This window comes from Abramis brama (genome assembly GCF_963993115.1).
Source record: "Abramis brama genome assembly, chromosome: 7".
Lineage (NCBI taxonomy): Eukaryota > Metazoa > Chordata > Actinopteri > Cypriniformes > Leuciscidae > Abramis > Abramis brama.
Window position 1 is genome coordinate 8,750,326 of NC_139969.1, and position 17,189 is coordinate 8,767,514.

The window sequence follows — 17,189 nt, forward strand, 5'->3', positions numbered from 1 at the left end:
ATTATATGTCACATCCTGATGTCACGTGTCTTTACGGGATCTTTACGGGATGTGTGTAAACACACGCACAGGTTCCAGAAAATCACTGGCACTCTGAATTAACCAAAATCAAACAATCCTGAAACAAATCCCGGGACACATTATCAGTGTATTTTCCGGATCTATCTCTGTGTGAAAGGGGCTTTACAGACGCCAGCCTGAACCCTTTTCCTCTTGTCCTCATTGCTCGGGTCAGATCCGGCCAGTAATAGACCTGCTTTAAGCTCAGATAGGTATTACATTTTATATACTATATACTGACATACACAGACACAAATTGACAAGGAGCTAGGAGCTAATCCAGCTAGGAAGCCTCCTTCGGCCTCCACACACACTCCTGGCGGTAGCACACTCTTCACTCTTCAGTCTCGGGTGGCGGACAGGGACAGGGTGGCGTTGATATTAGAGCAAGGTATATGTTTGTATGTATGCATGTATGCATATGTTTATATATACACACAGTTGTAATTTAAAGGTGCATTGCGCAACATTTCATGTTAAAAATACCCGTTTTTCTAACCCATACATGCTGAACGAGCCCTTCTCTGATGACTGCGATTGCCTCTATAATCCTGTACAGTAAAATAAATAAGAGGGATTCGGGATGGAATTTGAGACTGGGCGTGACGTCATGCGTGTTCACGCTCACCTGGTAATGTCTGGCAGGTTTGTGTATTCGCCGCCATTCTCCGTATCAGCGAAGACAACTCGAGCGACAAAACAAAACTTTAGTCAACTTTCGACAAAAGTAAAAGATGGATTCAAAGAGACCGGCTTGTAGTTCATTCCAAACCCCAACGCAAACTCCACGTAAGACAAAGAAAAGAAAACATTTGTCTAGTGCCACAGGCGTCGGAATAAGACGAGAGTCAACATCGGGAAGGCTTTCAACAAATGGAGAGATCTCCGGTCTGCACACACTAGGAAGCGCCCGCGCCCTCAGATCACTTGGACGTGGCTGTGTACAAAAGGTAAAAACGATATAAATACTGTTCGTTGGAATCTCCGGTCTGCTCTAGGGCTCAAACGGGATCCTCAGTTGGCTTTTTTCTTGATAAAACGGTAAGATATAGCCCAGTCTCTAATGTCTAATACGGCAAATCTATGACAACAAATGATGTAATAATCTATGAATATTACCTTGAGACATTTGAGTGTACTTTGTTGACCAACTGTGTATGGTATGATTATTATTTTGAGCTTTTACAAAGTAATAACAAAGTAATAACTTATATTGTTCATGAACGTGTTTCCATAATAATACAATCATAAGTGGATACAGTAAACACATAAAACAGTTCAACATGGAGATAGATGGAAACAAAAACCGAAGTTTTCTACTACCCCCGTTTTCCCCTCACACATAAGTGTGTACTTTACTCAAATGCCTTTCCTTTCACATATTTAAAATGACTTGCAGATTTATAACTTTATTACCTCTGAAGACATTATGACTGTAAACAAAAGATTTGTGCGGCTGATGCTCCTTTGGTTATGAACAGCTCGTGTTCGTGCAAGCGTGCGTGTGGTCCATGAGCGTGCACACCTCTGGTTGCAGTTTCGCTTATCGCCAGAGGGGGCATAGTTCTGCAAAAACTCAGAGACTTGCGCAATGCACCTTTAAATTATTCAACCCCCATTGCAAATCAGGTTAATTGGCAAAATGTACAGACTTTCAGCTGTTTGCAATGAACAAATCAAACAAAAGTAATTGAAAAAGCTCAACACAACAAATGTTTCAAGTGGTTTCCCCAAATTCAACTGAAAATGCAACTTTAATGACTTCTGCAGTCTCAAAATTATTCAACCCCTTGAATAGAATCCCTCACAAGAGCACAAATCTGCAAAACACAAAATCTTCAATAGTTGCACCAGGTGTGCTTGAGCTAGAACACATGAAATATTTGAATTGGCTAGGTTTGTTGAGTGTCACGCTTGACTGCATGTTAGAAATATGGCTAAGTCAAAAGAATGATCCAAAAAGTTAAGAGAAGATTTTATTGCCCTTCACAAACAAGGAACAGGATACAAAAAGATAGCGAAGGCACCTAAATGTTCCTAAAGACATTGTTGGTATAGTTTGCAAGTTCAAGGTTAAAGGAACAGTGGTTACACTACCTGGACGGGCAGCTATCAATGGCTGCAACCAGATTTCTGAGAAGGCAGGTTCAGAAAAACCCTTGAGTGACTGCAAAAGACCAGCAGCAAGACTTGGCAACAGGCACTGAGGTTTCAGCTTGAACATTAAGGCGCGAACTAAACGCATGCCAGAACTCTAAGACGTACAGCACTCCTGACCCAAAAGCACAAGAAAACTCGCCTCCAATTTGCTCAAAATCATATTAATTAGCCACAGACGTTTTGGGATTCTGTTCTGTAGAGCGATGAAAACAAAACTGGAACTTTTTGTCCCTATGGATCAGCATTATGTCTGGAGGAAGAAGAATGAAGCATATGCTGAAAAGAACACTGCCTACAGTTCAGCATGGTCATGGCTTGCTGATGCTCTGGGGCTGCTTTGCATCCTTTGGCACTGGAAACCTGAAGCGTGTGGAAGGCAAGATGGATTCATTGAAGTATCAGGAAATCCTAGGAGAAAACATCATGCCGTCAGTGAGGAAGCTGAAGCTGAACTTCCAACAGGACAATGTTCTCAAGCATAGGCCTACCTCAAATTCCACCAAGGCTTGGTTACAGAAGAAGTCCTGGAAGATTCTACAGTAGCCATCAGTCACCTGACTTGAACCCCATAGAAAATCTCTGATGGGGTTTGAAGAAGGCAGTTGCAGCACGCAAACCCAAGAATAATACTGAACTGGAGGAATCTTAGCCTGTTCCACATGAGCAATGGCACTCATGAGGAATGGGCTAAGATTCCGCAGAAACACTGCCAGAAGCTGGTGTCTGGTTATACATCTCGTTTGCAGCAGGTCATAACAGCAAAAGGGTGTTCTACTTAGTACTAAAGATGCTTGCCATGAACGGGTTGAATCATTTTGAGACTGTAGAAGCCATCAAAAGCTGCAAAGGTCATTGAAGCAGACAGTCAGGTCATGGTGGTGTTAGGCCTTGGCTGAGATTCAAACTTTTGGACTGTTGTAGATTCACATTTTTTTATTTGCTTAAACTGATTAATGAAGAGCCACTACACTGACATTATCTAGAAGACAAGATGAGTTCATTAAATGGAAATGAGGTTGATATTGATAAACGAAGCCATTCTCAAGAAAATCCTCGGGAGAGTGGTATTATATAGCTGAAGCATTAAAATGTCTGTGGTCTATAACTGATGGTGCTGGCTAAGGCAACCATCACTATTACTAATGCTCATACTTAAAGTTAAGGATCTGAACAAAACCCCGACCACAAGTATTACACATTTTTAACCATTAATGCTATGGACATGAACAATACCTTAAATCATGTGACTTAGTTACGTTTTTGTACTCAGAGTACAAAACACCCCCACAAAATATGATTCTTACAGACCTTAATATATAGTCTATATATAAATATTATGTACTATTATGTATATTTATTTATCCGGCTTCTAAAGTGCGGTCAGAGCCACTGCTCTACCTGCAGATTCACGGTTTCATTCACGGCTAGTAGGTCTCTTTTACACATAGCACCAAACACGTTAGCAGAGCTACACAGAGACAAAAACAGAGAGAAAGAGTTATAGAAGGCAAGGAATCGCTACAAGTTCAATATAAGCTTTCTTAATATTTTTTTTTACATGAGCGCACAGACAGTGGTGAGAGACGGAGAGTGAATTAAGGTGTTTTGACGGATGAATGGGAGCGGCGTTTAGAGGAATGCACTGTTCTTTCTCACCATCCACTTCTCCCTAATCCCTCTTTCACAGTCACACTGAAAGGAAGCTTTTCATCAAAAGAAGGTTGAAAGGCATGAATGCCCATCTCTCTCGCAGTCTCTCCCTGTGTATCTCTTTTTATCCCACTTTCATTTTAAAAACCACATTCCTGCTTCAGTGTTCAGGTACCGATCTTTTGTTCCAACCCCTTTTTCCATCTCTCTCTCTTTCCCTATGGCCATGCATTTTAGAGAGATTGCGTCTTGTTTTGGAAACAAAAATTCCAGTTCTAAGCTATTCCCAGCCACATTTCTATATTGCCAACAGGACTCTAATACTTTAATTTCACCATGGTAAAGTGTCTGTAAATCTCAAGTGTTATTGCAAATGTGCTTTCCACAGTATCTATAGAGAGAAGCATTTAATCTCAATTAGATTTGAGTGCACAATGCTGAGGTTGCTACCAGGACATTGTTAAATTATTATTTGTCACTAAAGGCATTATCAAACTAGCCAAAACAGCTACAGTAACAAATAAAATACTTCAAATTTGAATTCTGGCCCACTCACAAGTGACAAAAAAAACTTCCCACCCTGCAAAAGCAGGTTCAGTATTCCTCAAAATGAACAAAAACAATGAACTGCAAATAATTACTGCACATCTGCAATGATTAAATGTTAAATTACTCAGATACTTTATGTATTTAATCTCACTTTATTAAAGGGATAGTTCACTTTGATATTACATTTTGGTATGTTTTAGCTTACCTCAAGGGCATCCAAGATGTAGGTGTCTTTTTTTCCGCAGTAGTTTCAATTTTGATCTTTTTAGGTCAAACCGTTCTTGTCTGTCAGTCATATAATGCAGGTCTATGGTCACTATCTCAAAGAGCATGCACAGTGAAGTCCAAATTAAACAATTCCCCATCGTAAGTACACATTGATGGCCTAAGACACGAAACGAGCGGTTTGTGTGAGAAAACGAACAGTATTTATATTGTTTTTACCTCTTGTACACATCCAAGATCACGTCCGGCGCTTTCCGGCGCTAGCACAGACTAAGCCAGAACGCGCGCACACGTCACACACCAGGAAGCGCGTGCGCCCAGATCACTTGGACGTGGTTGTGTAGAGGTAAAAACGATATAAATACTGTTCGTTTTCTCACAAACTCGTTTCGTGTTTTAGGCCATCAATGTGTACTTACGATGGGGAATTGTTTAATTTGGACTTCACTGTGCATGCTCTTTGAGATAGTGACCATAGACCTGCATTATATGACTGACAGACAAGAACGGTTTTTGAAACTGTTTGAAATTGAAACTACTGCGGAAAAAAAGACACCTACATCTTGGATGCCCTTGAGGTAAGCTAAAACATACCAAAATTTAATTTCAAAGTGAACTATCCCTTTAACCAGTGTCTTTGCAGCTGACCTTCGATGATCAAATTCAACCATATTCATAAGCAAAAATTACATTTGTTAAACATCTTCTTTTTTTGTTGCTGAAGTAAGAGCGCCGGACTTTCGTTTCCTGTGTCCTATTCTTCTGCAATCCAGAATGGCAGCACAGCTGAAAGGTTTGTTTGAGATGCGCCCTCTAATGTACAGATATGAATCTGCATTTCCTTCAGCCTAAGGCTTATTTCACTTTTGGTGTGAAAGGGCCTTTATAGTTGCCAAAAAATTAACTTCTTTTTTTTTTTTAAACAAACAAGCAAGCCCAGCCGAGGTCAGAAAAAGTATCGCAACATTACTTTCCATAAAAAGTTACTAGGTAATGCAATTAGTTACTTTTTTAGGGAGTAACATAATTTTGGAATGGATTACTTTTAAAAGTAGCTTTCCCCAACACTGGCAAATATAATCTGTTTTTAATACTAAAAAACTTTAGTCAGTACTAAAAAGTCTCAGATAGGTAGCCTGTCAATCAAACTAACCATAACCATAGCTCCTTCTGTGTATGTACGATCACAAACTGACAGCCAGACCATTTACATGTGATCATCAACAGACTTACAGTTCTGCAACCCCAGGCTGTTTCCTGATTGGCTGAGGATTCGAAAGCCTTGCCAGGACTCAGTCTGGATAACAGTTGACTGTTATTCAATTATTAGCTATAAAGCATCAGGTATGACTACACATGTGTATGTTTGTATAAAGATTACAGGTTGGAATATTTTAGAGGTGACCACACTTACATCATTTTACCCTTTACCCTCAACCACAGAGGCGTACAAAGCATGCATTGTCCAACTCTTTCTTTTTATCCCTCTGTCTTTCTGTCATCATAAAGGGCTGGCTGAGTGAATGGATGAAAAGTTCACTTTTAATTCAGTTGAAATCTGTCTAATGTGTGTTGTGCCAAAAACACAAAGTGCATGTCAGATCATGTGCCACGGGAACTTCGAGACGATCTCTTCCATATTCCATCTCTTTTCCATGTAATATTTCCTAAGCAGCCAATCAATACAGGACCAGTATTGGATGGAAAACAACAGTGCTCACAGGCATTGGGGAACATTATGAACAATGGAAGAGTTCACCGAGTTTATGCCCATTACTAAATTATACAAAACATACACAAAAAAGATGATGCAAATAGACATTACAGTGCAGGTGTTCATTAGCAAGGGCTGATGTTGAGATTTTCTCATTGTTCCAATTATACATTTTGCAGTAATTTGGAAAGATTCTGTGGTTGCCAGTTCACCTTCTGGCTTCATCTTAAACATACAGTGTGTCATTTCTATGCCACAGAATTGCATAAATAATTATTGCTTTCAAACAGGTTTCAATGACTACCTCGTCTAGCCTTATCCCGAATCACAGCATTGGATGAGTCAAAGTTGCTATGTCAGGCTGCTTGAAAAAAACAGATTCAATTTGGGGCCGCTAGTGGCAAGAAATACACACTTGACCCTTAAATAAAGAGAAAAGGTGTTTTTCAGGTTTAAAGTCAGATGCTAAAGAAGAACCTTTTAAAGCTCCATAAGGAACATTTTATCCTGTAATACTTCAGAGAACCATTTACATACTGGTGCTTTAAAGGGTTAGTTCACAGAAAAATGAAAATTCTGTCAGTAATTACTCACCCTCATTTTGTTCCAACCCCCTAAGACTTTCGTTCATCTTCGGAACACAAATTAATATATTTTTTTATTAAATCTGAGAGCTGGATCACTCCTTCATAGGCTGCTAGGTTATTAATATCTGCCAGCCCAGAAAAGTTATTAAAGACATCGTTAAAATAGTCCAAGTGACTACAGTGGCTCAACCTTAAGTTGATCAAGCGACGAGAATACTTTTTGTGCGCAAAAAAACAAAAATAACGATTTTATTCAACTATTAATTTTCTTCTGTGTGGGCCTCTGAGTGAGTTCACGTAGTGTAACAGCGCAGCGCTTCTGGGTTGTACATCAGAACGTATAGGCTCGCTATTGGCCAGCATCACACGCATCACACACATGACCAGCGCCGGCCAATAATGAGCCTACTTTCTGATGTACAACCCAGAAGCGCTGTGCTGTTACACTACGTGAACTCACTCAGAGGCCCACACAGAAGAAAATGAACAGTGTGTATTTCTTGCCACTAGCGACACCAAATTGAATCTGTTTTTTCAAGCAGCCTGACATAGCAACTTTGACTCATCCAATGCCATGACTCATCCAATGCCGACACAAAAAGTATTCTTGTCGCTTGATAAACTTATGGTTGAGCCACTGTAGTCACTTCCCAGTAAACAATTAACGTCTTTCAACGTTGAAATATGGTTGAAAATAAGTCGGTCCGCCTTGTTTTACGACGTGATTTCAACTAAGTAGATTCGGCCGGACTGTTTGACTACGTGTTCAACTGATCATCTAAGACTGGATAAGTCTGTTATACATGCTAAAATAACAGATAAAAACAAACTACCAAACCATGCTCATTATTATCTCAAATAAATTGAAAGAGTTTTACATATTCCATCAAGACGCTGAAGAGCGACCTGTTTTCAGTGTTGAAAAGTCGTAATTAGACATTGAAGATTTTCGTCTATTCAACGTCTAATAGACAACATTTTGCTAGCTAGGTTGTACTATTTTAAACATTGTCTTTACTAACTTTCTAGGCTGGCAAGTTTCAATTACAGAGAAGCCTATGGAGAAGTGAGACAGCTCTCAGATTTAATAAAAAAAATCTTAATTTGTGTTCCGAAGATGAACGAAAGTCTTACGGGGCTGGAACAACATGAGGGTGAGTGATTACTGACAGAATTTTCATTTTTGGGTGAACTAACCCTTTAAAGTAACAAAGTTCAGAGCATGCAGAAGACAGCGGTGATGATTTCAAATCAGACACGTCAACGCTCTGACTTCCTTCCAGAAACCCAACAGCTCATTAAAAACGAATGACCTCACATATGATTCAGACTCTTTAAGTCATCTGTCAGAAGAAAGGCAAAGGTTACATAAAGAACACGTCCTGGGGGGGAAACTATTCAAAATGGGCTGAGATTTTCTAGAGGGCCCTTAAATGGCGAAAGCAAAGTCAAACACATGAGCAACTTAAAACATATTTAAAACATCATCTGACAATGTAGGTGGTGGTGCTTGTTTGTGAAAAAAAAAAAAAGCCAAAATGCTAGAATGTTGCTATGCGGTTGCTAGGTGGTTTGTAGGGTGGTTCCTTATTGGCCCAATTTAAAAGAGCAAATATTTATACTTCTATAATATTATTAATGCTATAAAGTGTTCATTCATTTCCCAACCATAAAGGTGTGGTCACATTAGTGAAATTTTGGAGGCAAAAATATCAATTGTCCATTGTCACGTGTGTAGCTTGGTATGAAGCACAGCTCACAAAGAAGTCATTTTCAAATCAATAAGCATTCTGTTGTTCAACACGTCAAATTTGTGTGAGCAACTTGAACCAGATGCAAAGTCTGCATGGGGAAATCTTTTGTCCTGATCATATGGATTCCTATTGAAATTTTGCTTGCGAAAATTCGCAGAAGAATGATAAATGTGACAGCATCCTTAAGGGTAAGTTCATACAAAATTTTTAATTCTGTCATCAGTTACTGACCCACATGTTTTTCCAAATCCATAAGACTTTCGTTTAGCTTCGGATTCACATACAAACATTTATCAGTGAACAAACTTAACTGTACTTGCTTGACATGCAAGAACATACCTCATTGGTTCTTGCGAAAAATATCATGGACATATAGCATTCGAATTTGGTAAGCATGCTTGCTTGATGAGGTCCACTGTCTAAGTTGAGTTTTCGCACGTCAAGCAAGTACAGTTGAGCATCAGAGTTTTGGGTGAATAGGCTTTCAATGGAGAGGCAGAAATCACTCAGATTTCATTATCTTCATTTGTGTCTTCAAAAATCATACACGTTTGGACCGACACGAGGGTGAGTGATTTTCATTTTTAGATGAACTATCCCTTTAAGTGTGAGCACTACTAGCTCATACTGAGCCTTAGCAAGTGGCACTTGCTCATATTTCAGAACAAGGTCCACACACACTTGCCTGTCTGGACAGGCTCACTTCAAAATTACAGGCTGTCAGAGATGGAGCTGATGTTTTCTGGCAGCTTAATCTGAACGTACATGACACACAAACACACTTTACCGGCTGCCAGACTGAATCTGCTGGTGGTAAACAACAAGGTGCTTTCTGTCTGTTTCTATGTGCGGGTCTGCATTTGTCTACATTGTGTGGACTAAATGTTTTAACAAGGATAGAATTTTGTTATATTGTACTTTTGTATGGACAAGCACCCCTTACATTTTCTTTTGAAACATAAAATACAGATTTAGTTTGTATTATCATTTGCCTATTCTGCTTTAGCTTGGGCTATAATACATCATTGTGCAAATACATTTTCAGAACACTGAGCAAGAGAGATAAAGAAAAAGGAATGAGTGAATGCATAGTAAAACACACACAGAAACACACCATACTCAGTTTCTGTCCATTCTCCAGTGGAGTGTGTAGTACAGATCACTGATACCCTCATTAAAGGGTATCCCATCCCAAAGACCACGATTAGAGGATGATTGATAAACACTGCATGAATTCTTTCCTTGCTTATGTGCAGGACATAAATAAAGTCCACTCACTTCAGCTCTGCTTTTGAAAACACACAAATACATATACACTGTAAAAAGTAATTGCTGAATCTACTTAAGAACAACTAGTGAATTTAACTAACTTTGGAAAATTTGTTGATTTAACTTGATTAGACTTTGTACTCTGAACTTTTAGGTGGATACTAAACAAATCTAGTACATTGTACTTAAGATTGTTAAGTGTATTGTACTAAAGGCATGTTCACACTATTGCAAACTTCTTAAGCACAGAATTTGCTAATAATAATAATAATCCTAATAATAATGAAATGAATAAACATTTTAGTAAATACCCTACAATTAGAAACGGTTGTTAAGTTTATACACACACACACACGTGCGCGCGCGCGTGCACACGTGCGTGTGTTTTTTCCTTTGCACTAAATAACTTGGAAACTACTAAGATTAAAGCTTATTGGCAAGCCCATTTGCTGCTGCTGTGTCACAATATATATTATTATTTATCACAATTATATTTTTATTAACAGATATATTTACTGCCCTTTATTGGTTAAGTTTAAGCCATGATTTCAGCATAAAACCAAACTTTTAATTTCTTAAATGCATTTTCGTCTCGCGCATGCGCAATGGGAAGGTTTGGTTATTGTTTGAACTTGAAGACGACAATCAACGAAGAAGAACTTCAGCTCGCTCGTGTTCGGGATGCAACAGCAAAATTAGGTAAGCTATTTATAAACCTCAATGTCATTGTATTGCTTATAAAAACGTAAATAAATGTAATTAGATTCTCACGTAAGTGGAAAAGGCATAAGTTAACTGTTACTTAAGTAGTTTTATGTCGAAATAATGAGACCAGCTGAGAGACCAGTGGCTTAACTTACTAGCTAGGTTGCAAAAATCGATTTTTACTGAACACTTTTTATGTAACTTAAAGTTTGTAAGCTATTTTACTCGGTTGTAAGTTCGGGGTTTATCATTATGTAAAAACCTGCGCGGCCTACTTTACGAACATTCTTTCTAGAACGTTCGATGCTCACGTGTCGTTCGTTCACATGGAAATGATCAACAGTTAAGAAAGCGTCACTAACAAGTAATTATTACCTTATTATTTTTGTCTTTTTCTTTTGTGTATGCTTATTTTGGAGACTTAATTGATGCACTGAACGTGCAAGTTCTGCTTGTTTTCCTGTGAAAAGAGGTCTCAGCTGTTGAAACACTTTAGATTAAAACATGGAAGCTAACGTTACTCTAGAAGTACTCCGATTCCATATGTCTACAAAGTTTGTCTGTGTTCATTAAAATAATTAAATGCACTAAGAATGTACTTAATAAAAAATCATTAACATAAGGTACATGGTAGCCAATCCAGTTCATGTGATAACATCCTTTTGATATTTTACTGCCCACTTTGCAGTTTTGAGGAGCTTTGCTGTGAAGAATAGTGGAAAGGTGGCCAGCCCTCTTCACTCAGAGTCAGGTGAGTAAATATTCCTGTCTTTATTGTTTTCCTATATAATTTAATCTTCAACATTTTCAAAGCAAGTTGATCATTAACCACTTTTGATGTTTAATTTATACTCTGACATTTCAGTGAAAAGTGCTTAATGTCAGTTTGTCCTACTTTTTTTGTTTTTGTTTTTTTGGATCCTGGCAGAGTTTAGTCTTGTATTTGGCAAAAAACGTCAAACTGAATTCTTTCAAGAACTGGACCGATTCACTCTACGTTTCATCGATATCTTCTGGGCTAAAGGTGGAGACATTGGCTCCAGACTTAAGAAGATATTGCAGCACATTGAAAATAAAGTAAGCTCCTCGACATATTACAATTATTTTCCGATAGCAAAACAACTGTTACCTTTGCTGTTTTTGTTTGCTCTTTGTTGTGTTAGTGTCATGAGCGTTATTTAATATACATTTTATAATTTTGCAGAAATCCAACATCAATGCGGTACGATCAGCCGTTCTTCATGGCCTACCACTCCTCCAAGGAGAGGACCCTTCTGATTTTTACAAGATAAATTTTGTAAGTATTTTCTTCTCTGATGTTATTCTTATTTAAAAGGCAAACTGTTCTTCAAACAGTTTTGACATCTGGCAAGAAGAGTAATGAAGGCAAGATAAAACAGTCAGACACAGAAACAAAGTAAGGGATAGAGAAAATAATTAAGAAATTAGAGGAAAAAAGACACAAGATACATTTTATATTACATAAAGAAATTAATGAAAAACAGTTGTAAGAAAGACCATTTTTTTTGTGTGTTATTTTTAATTTGTATAGCTGGGCTTCAGTTTTATTTGTCTTTTCATGCAGTGGTTTGATGCATGTATTCCTCCCTGCATCCACTGCTGTGTCCTGTTTGAAAGGGCCTTTACATTTAGTGATTTTAATGCACTTTGTGATTTTATCTGTGAAAAGCGCTTTATAAATACATTTTACTTACTTACTTTTACTTAGACATAATACAGTGTTATTAATTTAGTTTCATGCTTTAATTAGAATATGTGCTCTTAAAGGGATCGTTCACCCAAAAATTAAAATTGCCATCATTTACTCACCCTCATGTTGTTCCAAACCTGTATGAGTTTCTTTCTTTCTGCTGAATGTACAGCAGAAGAAAGAAACTCATACAGGTTTGGAACAACATGAGGGTGAGTAAATGATGATATAATTCTTTTTGGGTGAACTATCCCTTTAAAATAAGTTTTGTGGCTTGATTTGACCTCATTTTTGTTATATGCTATTCCCATTTTTAGGACTGTGATAACAATGAAGATATTTCCCACACTGAAAAAGGCATTCTTACAGTGATTCCAAAGGGCTCTGCAGCCATACCCTACTCCCTGCATCTTGATGCCACAACAACAGCAGTCATTTTGGAAGGTACAGTGGTTGTGGATGAACATGAAAATATTCCACAAGCAATTTGTTTGCTCTTTGGACTAATTTATGCTCTAAACTTATCCTGCAACACTGAAGAGCACATTCGACTTCATACAGAGAGTGATTTTGTCCATTGGCCAAAATTTTAAAGAGAACTGTAGTAGGAAATGTGTCCTGTACTAAACTTACAGACTTGTAAGCTCTCCTTTTGACCACTTTATAAAGATGTTAAAAACATTGATCTTTTTATTGTCTTTTTGTTTTCCTGAGTGCAGTATGTGCTTTTTTTTTCTTCTAAAATGTTGTAGTGGGCCATGTTGATTGGCATGCCTTAAGTAATGTCTCAAATTAATATTGTTTTATGGAGCAAATAAACATTCTAGTGTTGTGCCAAATCTGCTGTCTGTCTTTGTATTCTTAACTTAGAATTTTGAGTAGAACTTGCTTGAGAAATTTAAGGCAATCAGTTTCCACATATTCCTCTAGTAAAATGAACAAGCAGACATGTTCAAATAACTGTTTTGTTTAAGTTCACCTTACTTAAATCTGTAAGTTGCCTAAACTTTTGAAATTGAGTTACCTCTACTCAAGTTTTATGGTAATCTGTACAAATGTGCAAGTTAACTCTACAAAGTAATAGAGAGTAGTATCAAATCAAACATTATGACCTAATTCACTTGAAAATTTTGAGGCAATCAGTTTCCACAGCTTTTCTAAGTAAAGTCAACTTATTACTTTTTACAGTGTATACATACATTATAATATATTGTAGATGCAGTGCTTTTCACAAGGCAAGATCATTCACATGCACATTTTTAGCAAAATTACACACGCATCATTTTACGATGCTAATTGTGAGAATTAAAATACTTACTAAATGTATTAGTTATTTTTTTCTTTTTGCTACATTACTCTCTTAGAATACACTATTTTCTTATACTGTATTTTATCAATATCAATTAAATAATTAAATAAAAATATTTTTTAAATTAATGTATTATATTATTTAATTAAAAACATTAATTTCTTTAATTAATAATACTTACAATAATTGAATGTATTATTATTTATTAAATTATCAAAATTAAATTACATTTGCATTATTGTTAGATAATAATGATTCATACAAATCAAGAGGGGGCAGCGATGAAAGTGAGATGACAAGTGAAAAGCAGAAAGAGGAGGATGAGAGGGACAGATGGAGAAAAAACAGAAGAGTGAGACAAGGATAAGGAGAGAGAATGATGGATAGAGGATGGATGCAGAGAGAGATGAGGAAAAACAGAGGGCGGGAAGAAGCTTTGGTGTTCCGCTAAGAACAGGATTACTGCCTTGATGTTTCTCAGATATTCAATTTCTCTGAGGCATTTTAATCCCACGGGAAAACAAACCCTGCAATATCTTTCTCTCCCCCTCTGTTTGCGTTTTGTGTCTCTTCTTATGTGCTTCTGTCTTTAGTTAGACTGCAGAACAAACACTGAATTCATCAAGCTGTACGGAACACCACGTCATTGCCAAAACCCAACAGAGACCAAACACTTCGCTCACGCAACCCTCACCTCTACTAACAAACCGCACACCGTCACACTGGGTTTGGCTTCTGCATGAACTGTCCTCACTTTCGCATAAAACCATGACAAGATCAACACAGGTGCCAAGAAGCAGAAGAGGTCATGTCATAATAGTTAATTGTTTAGTTTGAACTCTTTCTCCGCCAGCGTTTTTGAAAAAAAGTTGCCAGCTACCGCCAGCATTTTTAATAATTTTCACAAAAGTTTCATGGCCCCAGGATATTTTGTTGAATGCATATCTGAACATACAATATATCAAAAGAAAGAACAGAGCCTCTGCTTTGAGAGAGAAAAAAAAAAGTTTTATTCTAGCTTAATGCATTCTTTTTTATGTGAGCAAGTTTCATAAAAAAAAAACACATTTTGAGCAAAAAGCTGAGAAAAAGGCGTTTTTGGATTTTGGATTCAGAATTCAGGATGATGATCAAAACATAGAAGGAGTAGATCATCAACAATACCTAGTCCTGGGTCAACATTTCATTCGATAACATTAGGCAGTTTTGATTTACTGATTGACTGATATACTGTTTAATGTTGATGATTGTATTATTTTACATATGCATCTGCTTACATATGAAATCACTTGTTTCTGCCTCTTCTTCGCCTGTGTTTTGATCAGGAGATTCAGTAGTCTTTCAGAAGATGCGTAATAGCGCCCCCCTACCACATAAAACATGGAAAGAAGGACATTTCCGTCAATGGCAGGAAGCGTTGTCTCATAATTGACGAAAAATTCCACCAAATGGTGGGGAAAGAGTTAAAAAAAGCCATTTAATTTTGTCAAATTTTTCCACTTAAAGAGAAATTTTAATTCTTTCATTTATTCATTCTAAATATTGTTTCAAGCCTGTATGACTTTCTACTTTATTCTGTGAAACACAAACAAAGCTATTTTTTAAAATGTCTCTGTTTTTTTTGTTGTTTTTTTGTATACAGTGAAAGTCAGTGGGGTCCAAAACAACAGTGACTTTCATTGTATGAATGACACCAGTCAAAGCATTCTTCAAAAACATTCTTCAAAATTCTTCTTTGCATTTCAGGCCATTGTCGACTTCTTCGAGACTTCTGTCCACTAATAAGTATAATTTTTAGGACACAGAACATGACAAACAACTGTAAAATTTCCACAGCAATCCATTTCATATATATATATTTGGATAAATCATGGAAATTCATTGATAAAAATTGGTGGAACCCCAGTAATTTTCTTAACATTCAAACTTGCAAATAAATAAATAAATAAATATTATTACAATTAATTATTATTGGGTGGGAACTATGTACTATGTAAAAAAAAATACAATACATTACAATGTCATGCAATACAATATTATATATTATATTAAAATAGTATTTCAAGGGTCAGTTTTTTTCCAATTGCTTTCCAGCTTTTTTTCTTCTTCAGAGTTCATATTTAAAACTTTTAAGAACCTTACAGAAACTGTCACACACACTAAAGTAACCGAAACTGTCACACACACTAAAGTAACCAAGAAAGGGATCGTAAAATAAATATCTGCTGTTTCCTTTGACTCCTCACTGTGATGTCAGAGTTTTGTGCGGTTGTCTTTGTGTAGTTGAATCTTTTTCAAACACGCGGCCCATTGAGTTTCTGTCTACATGTTCATTGTTATCTGATCACTGGTGAAAGGCTTTAATCTGAGACCGCTGTAATGCACTGTATGATGGCCCGTCTCTGCTCAATCTCAACATGATGCCATTAGACTCCCAGCATGCATCAGAACGACAAGGCTTCCCACTGTGATCATCTAACCCATGATGGCCAGCAGAGAAGGATTACATTAAAAGTGAAACACTACAGTACAGCATTTGGGCCTCTGAATGTGATGAGAACCTGATGAATGCCGTCACCCAACCAGCACCACCACACCTCTGGGTGATGATAGACACCCTGAAAAGAACATGCAAGAAGATTCACAGACCAAACATTAAAAATGAAACTAAGCACTGTGTGAGCAGTAACTGCAGACATGTTAACTATCATTCCAAAAATTATTCTATGAACCATATGAGTTTCAGTAAAATGTATAAAAAATTGACAGTATATTGAAAGTGATTATTGCTTATTTTCTTATTTGGTCTGAAATAAAGTGTGACATCTACTTAAATATACTGTGTGTATATTATAGGGACCTTGAGTCACGTAATTTTCAATTGCCCAAGCAACAATTTAATATATTTTTAAGATAATTTATACAGTTATTACAACAACAACAACAACAAAAAAACATAAATGCATAAAACAATATTGCATAAATAAATTAAATTAATGAAAAATAACAACATAAAACCATCTATTTTCTTTTAATTAATAGTTTCAGTTCTCATTTCCCTAACTTGATTCTTTGTTATTTTTTGAATCTCAGAGTGTCAGTCAACAGTGTCTCTTTTATTTAAATAAATATATTACATCAACATAATCTTAAGCCTCCAAAAAGAGTCTGTGTGAAGATGTCATTGTAATTTATGGTCTACAAATGATGAATTTATGAAGGCTTATTATGCTCCTTTATCAAGAACAAAGCGCTGGTATTTAAATCTAATCAGCGGTCATGGAACTATCAAATGCGCTCAGATGAATCAACAATGCAAAAACTACAAAACCTTGATCTAACAGCCGTGATTTTTCCAGTGCAGATGTAGCGGATCTGTTCAGTTGGCTGGAAATTAGAAAATTACAAATTAATGCAACAAACAGCTTATTGGAAATGAGTCAGCTTTCAAACAGAGCCGATGTTTCTGGAGTGTATCAATAACCACAAAACACTC

General features: G+C 36.9%; 1 protein-coding gene and 1 long non-coding RNA gene across 2 annotated transcripts in view; one reads left to right on the forward strand and one right to left on the reverse strand.

Annotated features, from left to right (window-relative positions):
* The window catches only part of gpc1b (glypican 1b), a 79,154-nt gene that overhangs the window by 49,877 nt on the left and 12,088 nt on the right, over window positions 1–17,189 (reverse strand). The gene's annotated exons all lie outside the window — the stretch shown is intronic.
* LOC311087123 lies at window positions 10,574–11,737 on the forward strand. Its single transcript, XR_014607172.1, has 3 exons — window positions 10,574–10,667; window positions 11,362–11,424; window positions 11,602–11,737. It is a non-coding gene; the product is annotated as an uncharacterized lncRNA (long non-coding RNA).